This window comes from Molothrus aeneus, chromosome 26, assembly GCF_037042795.1.
Source record: "Molothrus aeneus isolate 106 chromosome 26, BPBGC_Maene_1.0, whole genome shotgun sequence".
In the NCBI taxonomy this organism is placed as follows: Eukaryota; Metazoa; Chordata; class Aves; order Passeriformes; family Icteridae; genus Molothrus; species Molothrus aeneus.
This window is the reverse complement of record NC_089671.1, coordinates 1,521,839-1,542,877: the sequence shown is the minus strand read 5'-3', so window position 1 is coordinate 1,542,877 and position 21,039 is coordinate 1,521,839. Positions and strand designations below refer to the sequence as shown.

Below are 21,039 nucleotides of genomic sequence, written 5' to 3'. Positions count from 1 at the left end.
AAAAAACCTCCCCACCCAAAACCAAACAAAATAACAAACAAAAAAAAACTCAAACAAAAAAAACCCGCAAAACAAAACCAAACGAAAAACCTCCCCCCAAAACAAACAAAAAAAACCAAACAAAAAAACCAAACAAAAACCGCAAAACCAAACAAAAAACCTCCCCCCCAAAACAAACAGAAAAAAACCCACAAAAAACCCACAACACGCCAAAAAAAACAAACAACCCACAAAGCAAAACAAAAATAAACAAAAAAATTCTCCCCCGCCAAAAGAATTTAAAAACCCAAAAAAACAACACAAAACATCAAACCAAAAACAAAACAAAAACAAACAAAAAAATTTCCCACAATAAAACAAACAAAAAAACCCACAAAAGAACCCAAAAAACACCAAACCAAAACCAAAGCAAAACAAACCAAAAACAAACAGAAAAACTTCCCCCCTCAAAAAAACAAACAAAAACAAACCCACAAAAGAACCCACAAAACACCAAACCAAGAACAAAGCAAAACAAAAACAAACAGAAAAACTCTCCCCCCCCCAAAAAAAACAAAATAACCCAAAAAAGACCCCAGAAAACACCAAACCAAAAAAAACCTCAAAACAAAACAGAAGCAAATAAAAAAACACCCCACAAACCACCAAACAAAAAAAAAAGAAAACAAAAACAAACAAAAAACCCACAAAAAAAACCCCACAAAAAAACCCAAAAAAACAACACAAAAACCCCACAAAAAACCCAAAACAAACAAAAAGCAAACAATCAAACAAAACCCCAAACCAAACAAATAAAAAAGCAATAACTGAAGAAGAAAGCTGCAGAAGGCAGAGATTTTGAGGGGATTGAGGGTGGCCGGTGTTCCCTGCACTGGGGCTGATGTGGGGACACAGGGAGCAGAGGGAGCAGCCCATAATATGCACACCCCAGCCTGGGGGGAACAGCCACTGCAACCCCAGAGTGGGAATGGGAACAGTGGGGATAGTGGGGATAATGGGAATAATGGGAATAATGGGAATGGGAATAGTGGGAATAATGGGAATAATGGGAACAATGGGAATAGGAATGAGAATGGGGAATGGGGATGGGAATGAGGAATGATAATGGCAATGGGAATGGGGATGGGAATAGGGATGATGGGAATGGGGAATGGGAATGGGGATAATGGGAATGGGAATGGGAATGGGAATGGGAATGGAGATGGGGAATGGGAATGGGGATAATGGGAATAGGGAATGGGAATGGGGAATGGGGATAATGGGAATGAGGAATGGGAATGGGAATGGGGGTGGGCATGGGAATGGGGGTGGAAAATGGGAATGGGGAATGACAATGCCAGTGGCAATGGGTAGGGAATGGCAATGACAATGACAATGGTAATGGCAATGGAGAATGGGAATGGGAAGCACAGCCAAGGTTTGGGGCGTCAGGCCCTGAGAGTGCCAGGGGCTCCCCGTGGGTGCTGCTCCCCTCATCCCCCCGGGAATGCTGCAAACACAGGAAAACCGAGCTGGTGGGACAGGCAGAGCAGCAGAGCCCAAACCCTGCCAGCGCGGGAAGGGGCAGGGAAGGGATCCTGGGGGTTAAAGATTTCCTCAAAAAGTGATTGCCAACATCCAGGGAGAAACTCTGGGAGCTGGGGAGGGGTCCCTGGGGTGACCAGCGGGGTCAGGTTTGAGGGGGAGTCACCCCCAGAGCCCCCTCAGCCCTGGTGGGATGAGTTTGGGACAACATTCCAAGGATTCCTGAGGACCAAGCCCAGCATAGCCCAGCAGAGCTCCCTGATCCTGCAGCTGAGCAAGGACAAACCTCCAGGGACAGACAAACCCCAGGACAGAAGCAGACCTGCACCATTGCTGATGCCAAAACTCCTCAACGCCTCCCCTGCACCCAACTGCGCTGCCAGGACCCGGCTCCTGTGGAAAACGTCCCTGTCAGGACCCTGCACCGCTGCAGGGACATCCCCAAACAGCCAGCAAATCACCAAAAGCCTGGAAAATATTCCTGCTTTTCCTCCAATTCCCAGGAGCTGGGGACATTTGGGTCCTGCTGCTGCTTGAGGAGGACGCTCCACGTGGCACAGAAGGACTTGGAATGGGTCCCTTTGGAGAAGGATTTTCCTGCTCTGCCTGGGATCCCGTGGATCTGAAACAGTTTTGTTGAAACTGGCAATTTAATTAGTGAGGGGAGAAAAAAAAAATCTCCGGCATAATTCAGGAAGAAACATCATTTCCAAGTTAATGAGAGAAATATTTTAATTACGGCGCTTAACAAGTTATGACTTTGCCAAGAGGTTCTCCTGGGGAGGCTGCACATTTTTTTTTTCCATGGATTTCAAGCAAGGGAGAGTGGGAGAGGAGAGGGGAGGAAGCAGAGGAGGAAAACCATGGAAAGGAAGAGAGGCAGCAGGAAAGGCTTTGGTGAAAGCAAAAAACAAAAGGAAATTTTTCAAAATGAAGAGAGACCAAGGAACATCATCTCAGGGGGGCTCTGGTGACACAGGAGAAGGATTTAGGTTGGATTTAGGTTGAATTCTCCCCAGTGAAGGTGGGGAGGCCTTGGAACAGATTCCCAGAGCAGCTTTGGCAGCCCCTGGATGCTGGGAGTGCCCAAGGCCAGGCTGGACAGGGCTTGGAGCCGCCTGGGACAGTGGAACCGGATGAGCTTTGGGGTCTCTCCCAAGCCAAAGCCTCCCCTGAGTCCCTCCAGGCTCTCCCCAGCCCGTGGGTGCCAGGGGCTGAGCCCTGGGCAGCTCCCAGGGCAGGAAGTTTCTCCCTTTGAAGGCGGCTCCTGGGGGTGAGATTTGTTTTTTCTGCACGGCTCAACAGAAAGAGCAATTTCCTCCTCGAGCTGCAGCCCTGGCTCCTGGCAGCTCAGGTTTCCTTCCTGGTGGTGAAGTCCCTCCGTGGCAGCCAGGCCTCTGCTCCCCTTGGGGACACCTGGGACTCGTTCAGTGTCCCCAGTGCCACCAGCCACCACCATAAAACCAGTTTGATATGAGCTCAGCTTGATAAATCCACCATCTCTGGCAGATGATTCATTGATGCCCATGAGCTCCTGACAGGTTCTCAGGTCTTTATTAGTCCTGAATCACATCTGCTCATAAATACCAGAGGGGTTTTTCACACCTTGGGTTATTATTGAAGGAGGACTCGTTTCGGCTGCCTTAGAAAAATATTTCCTGCTCTTTTCGGCTTCTGCAGGATTCCAGGAAGGGCTCGGCAGCAGAGGCTCCCCCAAACACATCCTCACATCTGCTGCAGCCACACTTGGAGCAACTGAGAAGTTAAATAAGAGGAGAAGGAGAAAGGACTCAAAGCAAAGCAGAGTCATTGTTTACCTCCCGTGTTGGCTTTGAGATGATATCGAGCTGCAGAGCAGGAACTCAAACAGCAGGGACTGACTTTGATAAAACACATCCTTCCTTCCTTCCCTCCTGCACCTGGGGAGGAGCTGCTGCAGCCCGGGATCCCCTGAGAGGGACAGGGGCACTGCCAGCCCTGCAGAGGTGCCAAACACCTCCCAGGAGCTGCCAGCAGGGAGCCAGGACAATTCCATGTTCTCCTCAGGATCCCACCACAGCTGGAATAAAAGAGGAGCTGGGATCAGAATGAAACAGGGTGGACACTGGGCTGCTCACAGAGGGTCATCCAGAGCCTGGGGTTTTCCAGAAAAATATGAAAATCCAAGTTCCAGCACAGAAAGTGTCCCCCCAGCACTCACCTAAAGGTACAGAACTGGCAACAGCCCAGGAAAATTTCTCCCCCATTCCTTTGTGGGAAGCAATGGAGTGATTTCCCCTCTGCCTGGGGGAATGACTGAGCCAGGGAAGAAAAAGAATTCCCTGAGGGACACTGAATTCTCTGGAGGAAACTGAATTCCCTGGAGGGAACTGAATTCCCTGGAGGGAACTGAACATCCTGGAGGAATCTGAATTCCTTGGGGGAATCTGAATTCCCTTGGAAGAATCTGAATTCCCTTGGAGGAAACTGAATTCTCTGGGGGAAACTGAATTCCCTAGGGGGAACTGAACTCCCTCAAGGAATCTGAATTCCCTGGAGGGAACTGAATTCCCTTGGAGGAAACTGAACCTCCTGGAGGAATTTGAATTCCTTGGGGGAATCTGAATTCCCTGAAGGAATCTGAATTCCCTGGAGCCAGCCTGGCAAGTTCACCCACAGCAATTCTGGCTGCAAGTCCAGGAGCCCAGAAAGTCCCAAATTCCTGAACCCACCTTGAGCAATCCCACAGCACAACCTGCCCAGGTGACTGTCACTGCCAGCCAGGGCTGGCCTTGGCTGCAGCCTGTCACCCATGTCACCCGTGTCACCCGTCCTGTAAAACCACAGCTCCCAGTTTCCTGAAACTGGAGAGGATTGTTGGCTTTGGCCTGGCTGCAATGTGCTCCAGGCTCCTTGGGAACGTGGGATTTACCAGGAGACCCTAAACCCCAACTCCAGCCCCTCTGCAGGCAGGAAGGAGGCTCCAGCAGCCTTCCCCAAGCTGCATTTTCCTTGGAATGCTGCTCCCTCCTGCCCCAAGGCAGCAGCCAAAGCTCCAGGCAGGAACTGGGAGCTGGGACAAAGCCACTGGTGCTGCTGCAGCCCCACACTTGGTGTGTGCAGCCCTGCCTGGCCTTGTCCAGCTCTCCCCCAGCCCAGAAAACCCCCGAGCTTCAGAAACCAAAGGGAAAACCTTGGGAACACATCCAGGATCCAGCATTTGGGAAAACCTCCCTGTAAAAACTCCCAGACAGAACCCAGGGCCCTCAAGGCCAGGCACTGGGCTGCTCAAATTTGGGGTTTTTTTTTATCCCTCCAAGTGGCTATGGAGAAAATGTCCCTTATTTTAGAAGGCCCACTAGGATCCAGCATTTGGGAATACATCCAGGATCCAGCATTTGGGAAAACCTCCATGTAAAACTCCCAGACAGAATCCAGAGGCCTCAAAGCCAGGCACTGGGATGCTCAAATTCAGGGTTTTTTTAAATCCCTCCAAGTGACTATGGAGAAAATGTCCCTTATTTTAGAAGGCCTAAGGCTTCTACATTCAGGATCCAGCATTTGGGAAAACCTCCCTGTAAAAACTCCCAGAGGCCTCAAGGATGGGTGCTGGGCTGCTCAAATTTGGGGGTTTTTTTTATCCCTCCAAGTGGCTATGGAGAAAATATCCCTTATTTTAGAAGGCCCACTAGGATCCAGGATTTGGGAAAACCTCCTTGTAAAAACTCCCAGACAGAACCCAGGGCCCTCAAGGCCGGGCACTGGGATGCTCAGATTTGGGGGTTTTTTTTATCCCTCCAAGTGGCTATGGAGAAAATGACCCTTATTTTAGAATGCCCACTAGGATCCAGCATTTGGGAATACATCCAGGATCCAGCATTTGGGAAAACCTCCATGTAAAACTCCCAGACAGAATCCAGAGGCCTCAAAGCCAGGCACTGGGATGCTCAAATTCAGGGTTTTTTTAAATCCCTCCAAGTGACTATGGAGAAAATGTCCCTTATTTTAGAAGGCCTAAGGCTTCTACATTCAGGATGCAGCATTTGGGAAAACCTCCCTGTAAAAACTCACAGAGCCCTCAAGGCAGGCACTGGGCTGCTCAAATTTGGAGGTTTTTTTTAATCCCTCCAAGTTAGTATAGAGAAAATTTCCCTTATTTTAGAAGGCCCACGAGGATGCAGCATTTGGGAAAACCTCCCTGTAAAAACTCCCAGAGGCCTCAAGGATGGGTGCTGGGCTGCTCAAATTTGGTTTTTATCCCTCCAAGTGACTATGGAGAAAATGTCCCTTATTTTAGAAGGCCCAAAGCTTCTGCACCCAGGATCCAGCATTTGGGAAAACCTCCCTGTAAAAACTCCCAGACAGAACCCAGGGCCCTCAAGGCCAGGCACTGGGATGCTCAGATTTGGGGGTTTTTTTATCCCTCCAAGTGGCTATGGAGAAAATGTCCCTTATTTTAGAAGGCCCAAAGCTCCAGGCATGGTATGGGCAGCTCTGTGCTGGATGTACACGAGGAATAAAGGAAGGAATTCCCAAAAGTGCACCAAAACCACCTCCAAGCTGGAGCCAGGCCTGGCCAGGAGGCCTCAGAGCACAGGCCTGGTTATTTATTCCTGAATTTGGCTTTTCCCAGGGGACATTTTGCAGGTTGGGCAGGCCCAGCTCCCTGGGAAGATGCACAGGAATGGGATGGGATGAAACCAGGAGGAAGGAAATCATCTTTTTCCCCACAGGAGTCTGCTCCACCCAGCAAAAATGACCCCAACCTCCCTCTTTTTGTGCAGCCACAGCCTGGGGATGTTCCTCCTTTTATCCTGTGTCACATCCCCCATGAGCAGGGACACCTCCACCACCCCAGCTTGCTCCAAGCCTCATCTTGAAAAACCCCTTTAAAAATGAGTCTTTCAAGGGGATTTTTAAACCCTATTCTTGATGGGGCTTTGCTCTTTCAAAGCTCCCCTGAACACCCAGAAATCCTCCTCAAAACCTAGGATCTGAGCAGAGAAACAAGGCAGGGAGTGTCACAGCTGCTCGGGAGGGAAATGTCACCTCCTGCAGCTCCTGCTGCTCCCTCGGGAGCCCAAGGAGAGCTGGCAGCAAGGAAACGTGGAGATGGAACAAGGCTGTGCTGCCAGGGAGGTGCAGGACACCTGCAGTGGGCACTGGGGACACTGTGGAGGTGTTCAGGGTGTCCCCCCAAGCAGGGCCCGGCTCCTGCAAACCCCCAGAGCTGGAAGGAGTTAAACTCCTCATTTCTGAGGGATTTCTCCCTAATCTGTGCACATGGCCCAAGGGATCAGGGCTGTGGGTGGTGGTGCAAGCCTGTGGCAGTGCTCAGGCCCTGGGCCCAGCACCTGACTGCTCTGCAAACCCTCTTAGCCCAGCACTTTTCAAATTTAATTAAGAGGCTCCTCTGAAGGGCTTAAAGCTGCTGCTGTGCCAGCCCCAAAGTGCTCCCAGGAGCCTGACAAGGGCAGGAGGGAGCAGGGACACTCACTTTGCAGAGTTTCACCCAAACCACAAAGCCACGGCAGGGAGGGGGGCAAAAATGTAAAAAAAAAAAACCAAACCCTGAAGGTGATGCTGAGAACTCAGGGTCAGATTCTTTTCTGCAGAGGTAATGGGGGAAGAGGGAGGAAATTCAGGTTAATAAAAAACGGGCTCTGGTGGTTAAAGTTTGCCAGCCCTGAGGATGTGCTCAGCCTGAGCCACCCTGGGGCTCCCAGGGCAGGGCAAGGCTGGCACTGCCAGGGCACAGGGCAGCCCTGCAGGTGGCAAAACTGCTGGAAATCCCCATCCCTCCTCAGCTCCTCAGGAGGAGCTGAGAAAATCCAGGAAAAATCCAGGAAAAATCACAGCAGCAGCAGGCCCTGGGTTAACTGTGTAATGCTCAGGACAAGAATAATGTAGTTATAAATATGTATATATATATATATAAAAATACAAGTATAATATAGTTATAAATAGATATAAAAATACAAGTATAATATACAAGTGTAATACATATATATATATACATATACATATAGAAATACTTATATATATATATGTATAATATATAAAATACCAGTATTATGAAGTTATAAATATATTTCTATATTTATATATATATATTTATATATATATTTAAAAATACAAGTATAATACATATATATGCATATAAATACATATATATACATATATAAATACATATATATACATACATAAATACAAATATAATATATAGGAATAAAAATATTATATCTTTGTAGTTATAGTTATAAATATAAATATATAAAGTACAAGTATAATACATAGAAATACAAGTATTATATAGTTATAAATATATATAAATACAAGCATAATACATATATATGCATATATAAACACACACATATATATATAAAATGCATATATATATACATATACACATATAAATACAAATGCATAAATTGTATAAATGCATATATATACACATATATACATATACATATATAAATACAAATATAATATATAAAATATAAATATAATATATAGAAATGCAAGTATTATATAGTTATAAAACCAGGGAAGTTTTGCATCACTTCACTAGATTTCCCTCAATTCCAAACTAGGACCCAGCACCATTCTCCTATCTCTCCAGGAGAATTTCTCCCGGGAAAACCAGCTCGATGCAGGCAGGGAGCCCGGTTTGGCAGTGTAAAGGTGAGAAGCTCCAAGCACCACCCAGGAGGAAGATCCCAGTTCCCAAAATTAGCCCCGGACCAAGCTCCCACCTGGAAGTTCTGCCAGGAGCTGCAAACTCAATTACCTGCATGACAGCAGCTCCATGCCCTGACTTGAAATTTGAAGTTTGGGGTTGAGGAGTTTGGGTTCCCGCCCCCCCCCACCCCCATTTTTGGCTACTTGGCAAAGTTCCCCCAGCAGGAAATTCGGAAGAGAAACAGTCTCAGTGTCAATAGTGCCCCGAGCTTATTTACCCAGGGCTATTTGCACGAGATAATCGCTCACAAGTGTCTCACCTCCTCCACTCCAGGTGATGTCATGGAAGTGGCATCCAGGGCAGGAGCCAGAGTGAACCAACATAACCCAGGCCCAGAAGGAAACGGCTCAGGAGCCTCTCCATGTGCAGGGAATGGAGCTCCCCTTCTCCCCTGGGACTGTCCAGGACATGGAACCTGCTCCCCCACACCTGGAACAGAAGTTCCTGTCCCCAGAAGTGCCTTTCACATGGAATCTGCTCCCCTTTTCCCCTGGGACTGTCCAGGACTTGGAATCTGCTCCCCTTCTCCCTTGGGACTGTCCAGGACATGGAACCTGCTCCCCCTCACCTGGAACAGAAGTTCCTGTCCCCAGAAGTGCCTTTCACATGGAACCTGCTCCCCTTTTCCCCTGGGATTGCCCAGGACATGGAACCTGCTCCCCAGGGCTGTCCAGGACATGGAACCTGCTCCCCTTTTCCTTTGGGACTTTCCAGGACATGAAATCTGCTCCCCTTTTCCCCTAGGATTGCCCAGGACATGGAACCTGCTCCCCTTTTCCTTTGGGATTGCCCAGGACTTGGAATCTGCTCCCCTTTTACCTTTGGGACTGTCCAGGACATGGAACCTGCTCCCCTTTTCCCCTGGGATTGCCCAGGACATGGAACCTGCTCCCCAGGGCTGTCCAGGACATGAAATCTGCTCCCCTTTTCCCATGGGACTGTCCAGGACATGGAATCTGCTCCCCTTTTCCCATGGGATTGCCCAGGACATGGAACCTGCTCCCCTTTTCCCCTGGAACCCACAGCAGCAGAGCACTGTTTTGTATGTAACTGAACGCAGCTTTTGTAGGAGAAAAAAACAAATTCATATAAATAAATAAATAAATAAATAAATAAAACTTTGTATCATTTCCAACAAGCACAGCCAGCAGGGTCCTGCTTGGAGGGGACTCCTGCACCTGGGTGCATTTCCAGGGCTCTTTAAAACAAGGACAAGTGGGAAGCTGACGTTCCCTCCAGCTCCTTTCAGCTCTCCCTGTTCCCAAAAGCTCAGGGACCACAGGGACAGCCCTGCTTGGCAGCCCTCAAAAAGAACCCTCTTGCCATTTTATCCCATTCTTTAAACAACTAAAAGCCAAGAGGGAGCTGGAGCCCGGGGGGGGATATCAGACGATTAAATATCCCCAGCAGCCCAGAGAGAGAAGAGCACAGGAACAAAGGGGTGGGGAGGGAAAAAAAAAAAATCTGCTTTTTATTATTAAACTATTCTCTCAAATTTCTAATAAGCAGGTTGAAGTTTAAATTACCAGATCTCTGACAAAGTCAGGATCCGAGCAGCTCAGGAGCCTGCAGATAACAATCGCCTTCCCCGGATCGCTTTCAAGGCCCTTTCTGCCGAGACAAAGCTCCCATTCAGAGGGCACAGGCACCTCGGGGCTTCGGTTTCCCCCAGCCCCGGAGCCCCAAAGGCTCAGCCAGGCACAGAGGCAGCTCCTGCACCTGCAGCAGGACGGCACAGAAAGGATCGGGAATGCTGGAAAAGCCAGGATCCACGGCAGCCTCACGCAGCCCTACAAATCTGCCAGATCTGGGGGGGGAAATGAGGGAATGAGGAGCCCTGAGTGCTCCCAGAGCTGCCCCAGCGTTTGGGTGCTGGGAGGATAGAGCAGAGGCAGAGGATGTGCCACAGCTTGTCCCAGGTGGGATTAAAGCTGGGAGAATTCCTGGCCTGGGAACGGGGCAGGAAGGAAGCACCAAATCCCCCTGATCATCAGAGTTCTGAGGGAATGGAAGGAAAAGAGACATTTGATAGTGGATCAGGAAGGTGAGACCGGGCTGGGAGAAGGGGCAGGTGATAAACACAGAGCACTGGGCAAAGAGCAGTGAAATCTCCTTTTCCAGCACCACAAACGCACCCAGATCCCAAATGCACGGAAGCATCTGCAGCTCCCAGGCTGATTCCTTCTAAGTCCTGTGCCACACTTCCCCTGGTGTGATACAAGAGTGTGTGCTACAGGCTACAAGAACGGAAAATTTGGTGGGTGATTGGTTGATGATTTATGATCATGGTTTGTGGTTTTGTTTGGGGTTTTTTTTGGGGGTTGGTGGTTATGGGGGGATGATGGCAGCTGGCACAGGGTGACAGACACAGACACCCAACCCCACTTCCAGCTGGGGCTTTGCACATGCCAAACCCATCTGCAGCTCAGGCCCACGGGCCGTGTCACCAGGGGAGCCCCAAGGTGCCACCAGCTGCTGGGCAGGGCTGTGCCCCGGCTCCCCTCGACCCCGGAGGCACCAGCAGCGGCGCTAATTGGGGTTAATTAAGCAGGAGCCAGCTGGGGGACCCTGGCTCATCCCGCGGGATCAGCTGGCAAACAGCATCCCCATTCCTCAGCACGGGAATTGAGGATTCTCCAGGAAATGCCGTCCCTTGCGCCTCCCCTCGCCCCGGGGCTGCTCCTTCCTTGCCGAGTGCTGAGGATAATCTGCTTCCCCTGGGTGCTCCCAGCTCCCCCTGCTCGGCTTTGGGGCCGATAATTCCGAGAATTCTGGCTGGAAAGGCTCCACATTCCCGTGCTGCCCTCCCTTCCCTCTGCCCCTGAAGCAGGAGGAAGCCAGGCAGGCTCACCTGGGGCAGGTGAGCTCCCCAGGATGCTGCACAGCCAAAACCTGCGGGAATTTCCCTCATCCTTCCCGAGAATGTTTAGTCCCACCTGCCCAGCAGCTCAGGGAGGTGTCAGAGAGGAGAAGGACAAGAACAAACCGACATCCCCTAAATCCTCTTCTCCTCTGGAGCCTGGAATTGAGGCTGAATTTCCTCCCCCATGTAGCCCTGGAAGGGCCAGAGCCCAGCACTGCCCAGCCTCAGGGTGCTGGGTCCCACCTCCTCTACTTCAGGATGCACCAAAACTCCCAAAAAAGAGGAGAAATGCCCTGAATTTGGGATTTGGGATCTGGGACAGCTTCCCCAGGAACAAGCAGTGCCCAGGACCTTCCCCCCTGCCCACCCCAGTCGTGGCTGAGAGCGGCTCCAGAACCAGCCTGGGAAGGCAGAGGAAGGAGATTTAATTCCTGCTCTGCCAACAACCCATAGATCACCCTGGAAAAACTCCCCCCACACCTTCCCAGCCTGGCCTGCCGTCACAATTCCTCTAATTAATTCAGGAGAAAATTAATTACAGCAGGATTTGCGGCAGCACAGCATCTAATGACCGACTCCTGTGCTCCAAAGCAGATCATCCCAGCTCCCGCCTGCGCTGCCAAACCCGGCCCTGCCTCCTCCCCCTTCCCAGCCCAGCACAAAGCCCTGCTCTAAATTAGGCAGGGAAAGAGTGGCTTGGCAAAAACCAAGCAGAGCACCGAGGTCAGGCCCTGAAAAACAACAGCGGTGCCTAAAGAAACGCCGGCCTTAATCCCGTCATGCTTCCGCCAAAGATTCCCCTTTTCAAGGGTTTTCTTCCTGGTAAACAAAGTCCTCTCCATTGGGCTGTGAATTTTAGGACATGGTTGCTTGGTAATGCCAGGCTGCAAGGCAGGAGGTTTGTCCTGCAGAGGATGGCTCGGGCTTTAGGGAGGAAATTCAAAAGGAGTTGGAATCTCAGGGCAGCCAGAGCTGATCTGCACCACAATTGCTCCGACCTGAAGCAGAGTTCTGCTCCTGGTAGTTTGGGTTTTTGTGAAGCTGCTCTTCCCATCCCTCCCCTGCAGCTGGCTCTGCCCATCTCCCCCTGCTCCTGAGGAAATTCCCAAAGCTCTGTGATGCTGAGTGCCCAAAGCCCAGGATTCGCCTCTCCCAGCCGAGCCCTGGCTGCCCCAGCCCTGCCCTGCACCTGCTCCCCATCACCCAGGGCTGGAGGTGTCACCTCCGTGTCCCTGGGGTCACTGCACCCCCTCAGCCCCCTCAGAGGACACAAAACCCTTCCCATTCCCAGGGAGCAGCTCCTCCTCCAGCACCCCCACACCGCTCCAGGCAGGACGAGCTGGGGCACCAGGCAGGGTGGGGCATGAAGGGAGAGCAGGAGCTGGGAATGCTGGAGCCAGCCCAGTGCCCCTGAGCATCCCCCAGTGTCCCTGAGCATCCCCTGTGCCATCCCAGTGCCCCTGAGCATCCCCCTGTGCCATCCCAGTGTCCCTGAGCATCTCCCAGTGCCACCCCAGTGTCCCTGAGCATCCCCCAGTGTCCCTGAGCATCCCCCAGTGCCATCCCAGTGCCCCTGAGCATCCCCCAGTGCCATCCCAGTGTCCCTGAGCATCCCCTGTGCCATCCCAGTGTCCCTGAGCATCCCCCTGTGCCATCCCAGTGCCCCTGAGCATCCCCCAGTGCCATCCCAGTGTCCCTGAGCATCCCCCAGTGTGCCTGAGCAGCCCCCTGTGCCATCCCAGTGTCCTGTGAGCATTCCCCAGTGCCATCCCAGTGTCCCTCAGCATTTCCCAGCACCATCCCAGTGTCCCTGAGCATCTCCCAGCAGGGTAGGGGGTCACTGAGGGCACTGCACCCACAGCAGCAGCATTTTGGGAATGCTGGAGCCATCCCAGTGTCCCTGAGCATCTCCCAGTGCCACCCCAGTGTCCCTGAGCATCCCCCAGTGTCCCTGAGCATCTCCCAGTGCCATCCCAGTGTCCCTGAGCATCTCCCAGTGCCACCCCAGTGTCCCTGAGCATCCCCCAGTGTCCCTGAGCATCCCCCTGTGCCATCCCCAGGGGGTGAGGGGGTCACTGAGGGTGCTGCACCCTCAGTGCAGAGTTTTGCACAAGGCTGGTGCAAACAGAGAGAGGAGCACTCACACTCCCCGTGCCTGCCCTGATTAACCCCAGCAGTTCCAGCAGCTCTGGGAGCTCAGGAGGACACGGAGATGTCCAAGATGCTCTGGGTGCCACAGCTGAGGCCCCTCCACGCCAGCAGTGCCCACGAGGAGAGGCCAAATGGGCCCAAGGGCTCCTGGAGCAACCTGTGAGTAGCCAACAACCCTGCTGAGCCCCTCTGAAAGGGCTCAGGAGCCTCTCAGGGCCGGGCTGGCACAGCCTCCGCTCCCAAACCCCAACCCCAACCCCACTGATTCAAAGGCAGCTCAGTGCCCAAATCCAGCTGGCATTCACAGCATCCCCTGGGTCTGAGCGGCTCCTGGAGCTGCCACATCTGCTCCCAGCACCCCCAGCCCTGCAAACAGCACCCTGAGCACCCTGAGCACCCAGCCAGGAGCTGCCCAGCCTGGGCACGGGGCTGGCACAGCCTCCACTCCCAAACCCCAAACCCCAACGATTCAAAGGCAGCTCAGTGCCCAAATCCAGCTGCATTCAGAGCATCCCCCGGGTCTGAGCGGCTCCCGGGCCTGCCACATCTGCTCCCAGCACCCTGAGCACCCTGAGCTCCCTGTCCTGGCAGGAGCTGCCCAGCCCGGGCACGGGGCTGGCACAGCCTCCAGCTGCCCCAGGGAGCCTTTGGGAAGGGTTTGTTCGGCTCCTGGCTGGCCCTGCCAGTCCCACTCGCTGTTATATAACGGGTGAGAGGTGCCAGTGCCCGAGTGGCACTGCCAGCAGCCAGCCTGGGGAGGGCACAGAGCTCAGCTCCAGGGCCACCCCGGCTGCCAGATTTTCATTTTCAGCCCTAATTTATCCCCTGCTCGTGGCACGGATGAAATCTGAGGAGATCAAAGCAGACTCGCGCTTATTTCAGCCTATGGAAGCTCCAGGAAATTTTTGATGGAGTGGGGACACACCCAGCTGGGGCAGAGGGGTTCAGAGCATCCTGCTCCCTCCTCCTCCTCCTCCTCTCCCTCAAGTCCATTTTCCCCAGGTTTCTGCTGGAGGGAGCAGAACCAGGAAATTTGCATTTGCGGGAGCCCAGAGCAGAGCTCAGGAAATTTGCATTTTATCGATATTCCCACTCCAGGGAACACAGCCAAGGAAACTGCACAAAGTTCCAGAAAGGGCCAGAGGATGTTACAAAGTTACCTTCAAAGTTGCTTGGAATTTTGGGCACTGGGGGTGTTTTTCATTAAAAACAAAAAAACAAAAAAATATCCCAAACTTGTGCACAACTCAGCTCTTCACCCAAACAGTTCCTAAACCCGGATTTGAATAAAAACCTGATAAGATTTATAGGGAAAACAGAAGGGATTATTCCAGGAAAAGCCTCTCTCCCCTGAGAAAACGAGGCCTGAGGGTGCTCCCCCAGGCTGCAGGAGCAGAGAGTGAACCCCAACGCCGCAGTGGGGAGCCCCAAACGCGGCAGGGAGAAGAGAAAGCCCCAGCTGTGCCTCCTGCAGCCCCTCCAGCTCCTCTGGCTGTTTGTTTTCCCAATTTCTCCGCAGCAAACCAGGCCAGTTGGAAAGAAAAGGAGTAAAAAGCAGAGAGGAGGGGGAGGGAAGGAGGGAGGGAAGGAGGGAGGGGGAATTAACTCTTTGCCACCGCGCTCTGTCCATCTCCAGCAGATTTTAATCCTGCCACAGCAAGGTCAGAGTTGAAGCCTGGGCTAAAGGGCTTTGTTTTGTCCTTGGGAATCGCGTGTGACCAGCGGCAGGTCGGGGCCGCGGGCTGGAGGAGGCAGAGCCGCAGCCCCTGCTCCGAGCACCAGCTGCTTTTACCTCCCACGTTTCCAACACCTCACCCTTGAAAAGCTGCGGCGTTCTCGCTAAACTGTTTCTTTTGTAGCGTTTGAAAGTTTCTTTTCAGCTTTCTCCCGCAGCGGCCGGGGATTTAAGAAGTGTTATTGGGGGGCTGGGGAAAGATTAAACCGCGCTGGAGGAGCTGAACGCGGCTCGTTCGACTCCCAAAGGAGGCGGAGAGTGGAAAAGGCTCCCCCGAGCTGCTGGAGGTGCGGGCTGGGGCTCTCAGGAGGAGGCCAGAGGAGCCTCTCCCGCCCTTCCCCGGCTGCCAGCGGGGAATTCCACCAGGATCAGCCCGAATTCCACCAGGATCAGCCCCGAGTGCCGTCGCCGATGGCACAGGAGAGCATCCCCAGCCGGTCCCACGCTCCCCGCGGGCAGAGCGCGCATCCCGTTCCCATGGCAACGCCCGCATCCCCGCCGGGATGGGAGGGATGGCGTCATCGGCCCGGCAGCCAATGGGAGGCCGCCGAGGTGATGTCATGGCCGCGCCCCGCCCGGCAGGAGCGACCCCCGGGCCCCGCTGGGGTGGCACCGACCGGGGACAGCGACACCGGGGACACCCCAGGGGACAAATCCACCGCGTCCCGCCGCGACTCTGCGACCCTCGGCCCTTCCAGATTTTTGGCCAAATTTTTGTTTTTTCCTTTTCCCCCGAGCTCGGCCAGGGGTTGGGAGCGCCCCATGCTGGGCCCGGCCCGAGGTGATGCCCTGGGACAGCTCAGCCAGGCCGGGAGCAGAGCAGAGCAGGAGCAGGGAGAGGCTCGGGGGCACCAGGAGGGACACGAGGGTCCCCTCGAGGGCCCTGCAGAAAGGAGAGAACGGGAAAACGAGCAGGGACACGGCCAGGGAGCGATGGGAGCACATTGGGGAGGGGCTCAGCAGCGCCAGGAGGGCTCGGGATGGCACAGGTGGGTGACAGAAGTGTCCCCTCTCTGCTCCAGCACTGGGAGCACACTGGGGAGGGGCTCAGCAGTGCCAGGAGGGTTCTGGATGGCACAGTGGGTGACAGCAGTGTCCCCTCTCTGCCCCACTGTCACACAACACTGGGGAGGAGCTCAGCAGTGCCAGGAGGGCTCGGGATGGCACAGCTGGGTGACAGCAGCGTCCCCTCTCTGCTCCAGTGTCCCCTCTCCGCCCCAGTGTCCCCTCTCCGCTCCCCCGCCTGCCGAGGACACGGGTGACTCAAAGGGTGACTCAGCCCCAGCCCAGCCAGCACGGAGCGCTCGGTTCCGCCGGGCTTTCCATGAACTCTGCCTCCTAAAAGCCTCTCCAGGGAGGGCCCCGTGCCCCTCTGCAGAGCCCTGCGGCCCCGGGTGGCCGTGGCACGGTGCCAGCAGCGCTGTCACCGCTGTCCCTGCCCGCTCCCAACGCCCCGCGCCACTCCCGGCCCGCGCTGTTGCCAAAACTGCGGCTCGGCCGCTCCCAAAGGAGAGCGGCAAAACCCGGCCGGGCACAGGGTGGGGATGGTGGCACCCGGCCCCTTCAGCCACCCCGGGGGACAGAAAGGTGGCACCGCCGTGCTGGGGTCACTGCCTGCTCTTGGAGCCGCCTGGGGGCTGTGCGAGCACCCTCAGGCCTCATTTCCTCAGGGGAGAGAGGCTTTGCCTGATATAATCCCTTCTGTTTTCCCTATAAATCTTATCGGGTTTCTATTCAAATCCGGGTTTAGGAAGAGTTTGGGTGTAGAGGAAGGGGCTCAGAGGGGAGCAGAGCCCCAAAGCCAGTCTAGCTCAGCCCCAGGAAGCGCCGCTAATCAGGGAATCAGCAGTGCAGGAATTTTATCACCCGGGGACAGCTCCGGGCAGGTTTCTCCTCGTCAGCCCCGGTTTGATAAACACCCGGCCCGGCCAGCACCGCACGGGCGGGTCCTGCTCGGCTCCGGGGCACGGAGCGGGGGTTGCATGCTGGGCTTTGTCCACCTGGCTGAGCCTGAGAGCAGAGCCTGAGCCTGAGAGCAGGGCCTGAGCCTGAGAGCAGGGCCTGAGCCTGAGAGCAGGGCCAGGGCCTGAGCCTGAGAGCAGGGCCTGAGCCTGAGCCTGAGAGCAGGGCCTGAGAGCAGAGCCAGGGCCTGAGCCTGAGAGCAGGGCCAGAGCCTGAGCCTGAGAGCAGGGCCAGAGCCTGAGCCTGAGAGCAGGGCCAGAGCCTGAGAGCAGGGCCTGAGAGCAGGGCCAGAGCCTGAGAGCAGAGCCTGAGAGCAGGGCCTGAGCCTGAGAGCAGAGCCTGAGCCTGAGCCTGAGAGCAGAGCCTGAGCCTGAGAGCAGGGCCTGAGAGCAGAGCCTGAGCCTGAGAGCAGAGCCAGGGCCTGAGCCTGAGCCTGAGAGCAGGGCCTGAGAGCAGAGCCAGGGCCTGAGCCTGAGAGCAGGGCCTGAGAGCAGAGCCTGAGAGCAGGGCCTGAGAGCAGAGCCAGGGCCTGAGCCTGAGAGCAGGGCCTGAGAGCAGAGCCTGAGAGCAGGGCCAGAGCCTGAGCCTGAGAGCAGGGCCTGAGAGCAGAGCCAGGGCCTGAGCCTGAGAGCAGGGCCTGAGAGCAGAGCCTGAGAGCAGGGCCAGAGCCTGAGCCTGAGAGCAGGGCCAGAGCCTGAGAGCAGGGCCTGAGAGCAGGGCCAGAGCCTGAGAGCAGAGCCTGAGAGCAGGGCCTGAGACTGAGAGCAGAGCCTGAGCCTGAGCCTGAGAGCAGAGCCTGAGCCTGAGAGCAGGGCCTGAGCCAAGCCTGAGCTGAGCCTGAGAGCAGAGCCTGAGCATGAACAAGATCCTGAGCCTGAGCAGAGCCTGAGCCTAAGCAGCTTCGGTTCCCAAAACCCTTGGGGAGGTGAGGCAGCTCCTCTCCCAGCCATGAGTCACCTCCTGCCGGCATCGATCAGGAATTTCTAAAAATAAACCCAGATAAGGATCTCAGGCTCAGGTGTTGGCTCCCAGGCAGGGAGAGCAGGCACAGCCAGGGCTGAGCTCCAGAACATCAGCCCACCTTTGACTCAGGGCTGGGGTATGGCACGACAGCCCCAGACACCCCTGGGGGATTTCCTGCACAGGAGTTGGGGGAAGAACAAAATAATCCCAAAAAGAAGAACAAAATAATCCCAAATAAAAGAACAAAATAATCCCAAATGAACAAAATAATCCCAAATAAAAGAACAAAATAATCCCAAATAAAAGAACAAAAATAATAGGAAGAACAAAATAATCTCAAATAGAAGAACAAAATAATCCCAAGAAGACGAACAAAAAATAAGAGGAAGAACAAATTAATCTCAAATAGAAGAACACAATAATTAAAAAAAAATCCCAAGAATAAAAACAAAATAATCCAAATAACAAAATCATTCCAAGAACAAAATAATCCAAAAAAACAATATAATCCTCAAAACAAAATAATCCCAAGAAGAATCCAAGCCCATCCAACCCCAAGCACTCCAGGGATCCAACCCCAAACACTCCAGGGATCCAAACCCATCCAACCCCAAACACTCCAGGGATCCAAGCCCATGCAACCTCAAACACTCCCGCAGTCAGGGACGTTTCCACTTCTGCCAGGCTGCTCCTCCCCCATCCAGGGATGGCCATTCCCACCAAACCCTCCCTTTGTCCACATCCCAGCACTCCAGTGGGAGAAGCAGAGCCTTCCCAAAAACTCAGGGGTTTGGTTTTTTTTTTAAAGCTGAGGACTCCCAGGTCTCCCCTTTTCCTTTTCCCACCCCAGGACCCCCTGGCTGGGGAGTGCCCGTGCCTGGCACTGCCCCAAACCTGGCACAGATTAACCCCCCCAGGCCGTGGCACCACGATTAAATCCCATTTACTGCCCCCTCCCCTGCTCCCTGCCCTGTCCCAACAGGAATTCTGCGATTAAATCCCATTTACTGCCCCTCTCCCCTGCCCTGTCCCGACAGGACTTCTGTGATTAAATCCCATTTACTGCCCCCTCCCCTGCTCCTTCCCGACGGGAATTCTGCGATTAAATCCCATTTACTGCCCCCTCCCCTGCTCCCTGCCCTGTCCCGACAGGAATTCTGCGATTAAATCCCATTTACTGCCCCCTCCCCTGCTCCTTCCCGACGGGAATTCTGCGATTAAATCCCATTTACTGCCCCCTCCCCTGCCCCTTCCCGACAGGAATTCTGCGGTTAAATCCCATTTACTGCCCCCTGCCCCTTCCCAACAGGAATTCTGGGATTAAATCCCATTTACTGCCCCCTGCCCTGTCCCGACAGGAATTCTGCGATTAAATCCCATTTACTGCCCCCTCCCCTGCTCCCTGCCCTGTCCCGACAGGAATTCTGTGATTAAATCCCATTTACTGCCCCCTCCCCTGCTCCTTCCCGACAGGAATTCTACCGGCTGGGCAAGGGGAAGGGCTGCTCTGGTCACTGAGGGGAGGGAAATCAGGAAATGTTTTATTCTCCACTTGGAATAATCCTCCCCACGAGCCAAAATCCCTCGGCTGGGTGCAGGGCTGGCACTGCCCTGGGCATCCCTGGGGCTCCTTTGGTGCTCGCTGATCCAAACCCCTGGGAATCGCCACCCTTGCCTGGGGCGCTGCTTAATTAGCAGGCCCTAATTACCACTTGAATCCCCGCTGGGATGTATTTTTAGCCCAAACCGAGGAGATCCATGTGGGTTTCTCGGCGTTCTCTCAGCACCCGAGCCCAAAGCCGCAGCCCCATCACCACCGCAAGAACCACGGGAGAACATTCCTGCACTTCCCACACCCACAGCATCCCCGGCGGGGGCAGCCGGTGCCTCCCAATTACAGCAATTAACATTGCGGGTGTTAATAAACCAGCCCGCGTTTCCTAACAAGGGAAACCTGCAGGGGCTTGTCGGAGGAACGAGGGGCCCCGGGCGATTTCGGGAATCATTGGGATTCCAGGGTGACACCGTGGGGTCTCTGCAGAGGTTTTGGAAGCACATCCCGCCGTGGGGACACCACGAGCGTCCTCCCCATCCCCAAAGCTCCCGCAGAGCCTGGGAGCATGAGGTGAATGAGGCTCCATTTCCATCCGGGAAGGTGAAAACTCCGTTCCCATGGAATTATCCAGGGGAGATTTCTGTGCCTGCACCCCCCAGGATTTATGGGCCACCCATAAACAACGTTCCCTGCAGGAATGCGCCCCAGGAGGAGTGCAGGGAGACAGGGAAATTGAATATTTCCTCCTCTGGGGCCAAGAGCAGCTCCTCACCCTCTCCTTCCAGCCTGGGAAGGTTTATCCCCCTTTATGGGTTGGTTTTTTGGTTTTTTTTTTTAAGGCTCCAAGCCCTGCCCTCCCTCCCCTCTTTCCCAACACCTCAGTTCTTGTTTTCCTTTTCCAAGCACCAGAGAAAAGGCTCAGGAGCAAGACCAGACACAGAGAGAGGAAGCAGCAGCTTCCTTCCCCATCCCAGGCCAATTATCCCAGTGTTACACAAGGCACCATCCCCACCCCAAACTTTGGGATTGGGATCCTCCACCTTCCCTGGAGCAGCCTGGAAACACCCATCCCAAAGGAGTTTTCCAAAGTGCCCAGCTGGGATTCCCTGTAAATCCCCCTGGGCCCAGGCATTTACATCCCATTTTATGTGGAAAACACTAAAAATGGGATCACACCTTTTAAAACAGATATTTCCACCTCACTGAAGCCCAGACCCTGCCTCTGCCACCACCCCTCCCCACCAGGCTCTGCCATCAGGCCTGGGATTTTAATTGAAAAAACGTGATTGAGGTTAATTGGCTGCAGATGAGTTACAGGGGAACATTTGATGCAGATTTGCAGATTTATGGCAGCAGGGACTCGACCATCCCAGGTTTTGCATCCCCCTCACAGCCCCAATGCCAGAACAGCTCAGCTGGCCAAAAAAAGAAAAAAAAACAACAAGAAAAAAGTAATTAGTGTTTAATTTCTTAACAATTTTTTTTACCTTCCTTTTAATTGCTCCACATAAAACTGTCCTAGAATTTTACAGCCTGGCCCAGTCCTCATTGCTGGTTTTAATTAG

The 21,039-nt window shown here is 53.7% G+C and overlaps 1 long non-coding RNA gene across 1 annotated transcript; it reads right to left on the bottom strand.

Annotated features, from left to right (window-relative positions):
* Positions 1-2,238: 2,238 nt before the first annotated feature.
* Positions 2,239-9,209, bottom strand: LOC136566737 (uncharacterized). The gene is made up of 2 exons (XR_010785066.1): positions 8,505-9,209; positions 2,239-3,583 (listed from the first exon to the last, which is right to left on the bottom strand). It is a non-coding gene; the product is annotated as an uncharacterized lncRNA (long non-coding RNA).
* Positions 9,210-21,039: the final 11,830 nt, after the last annotated feature.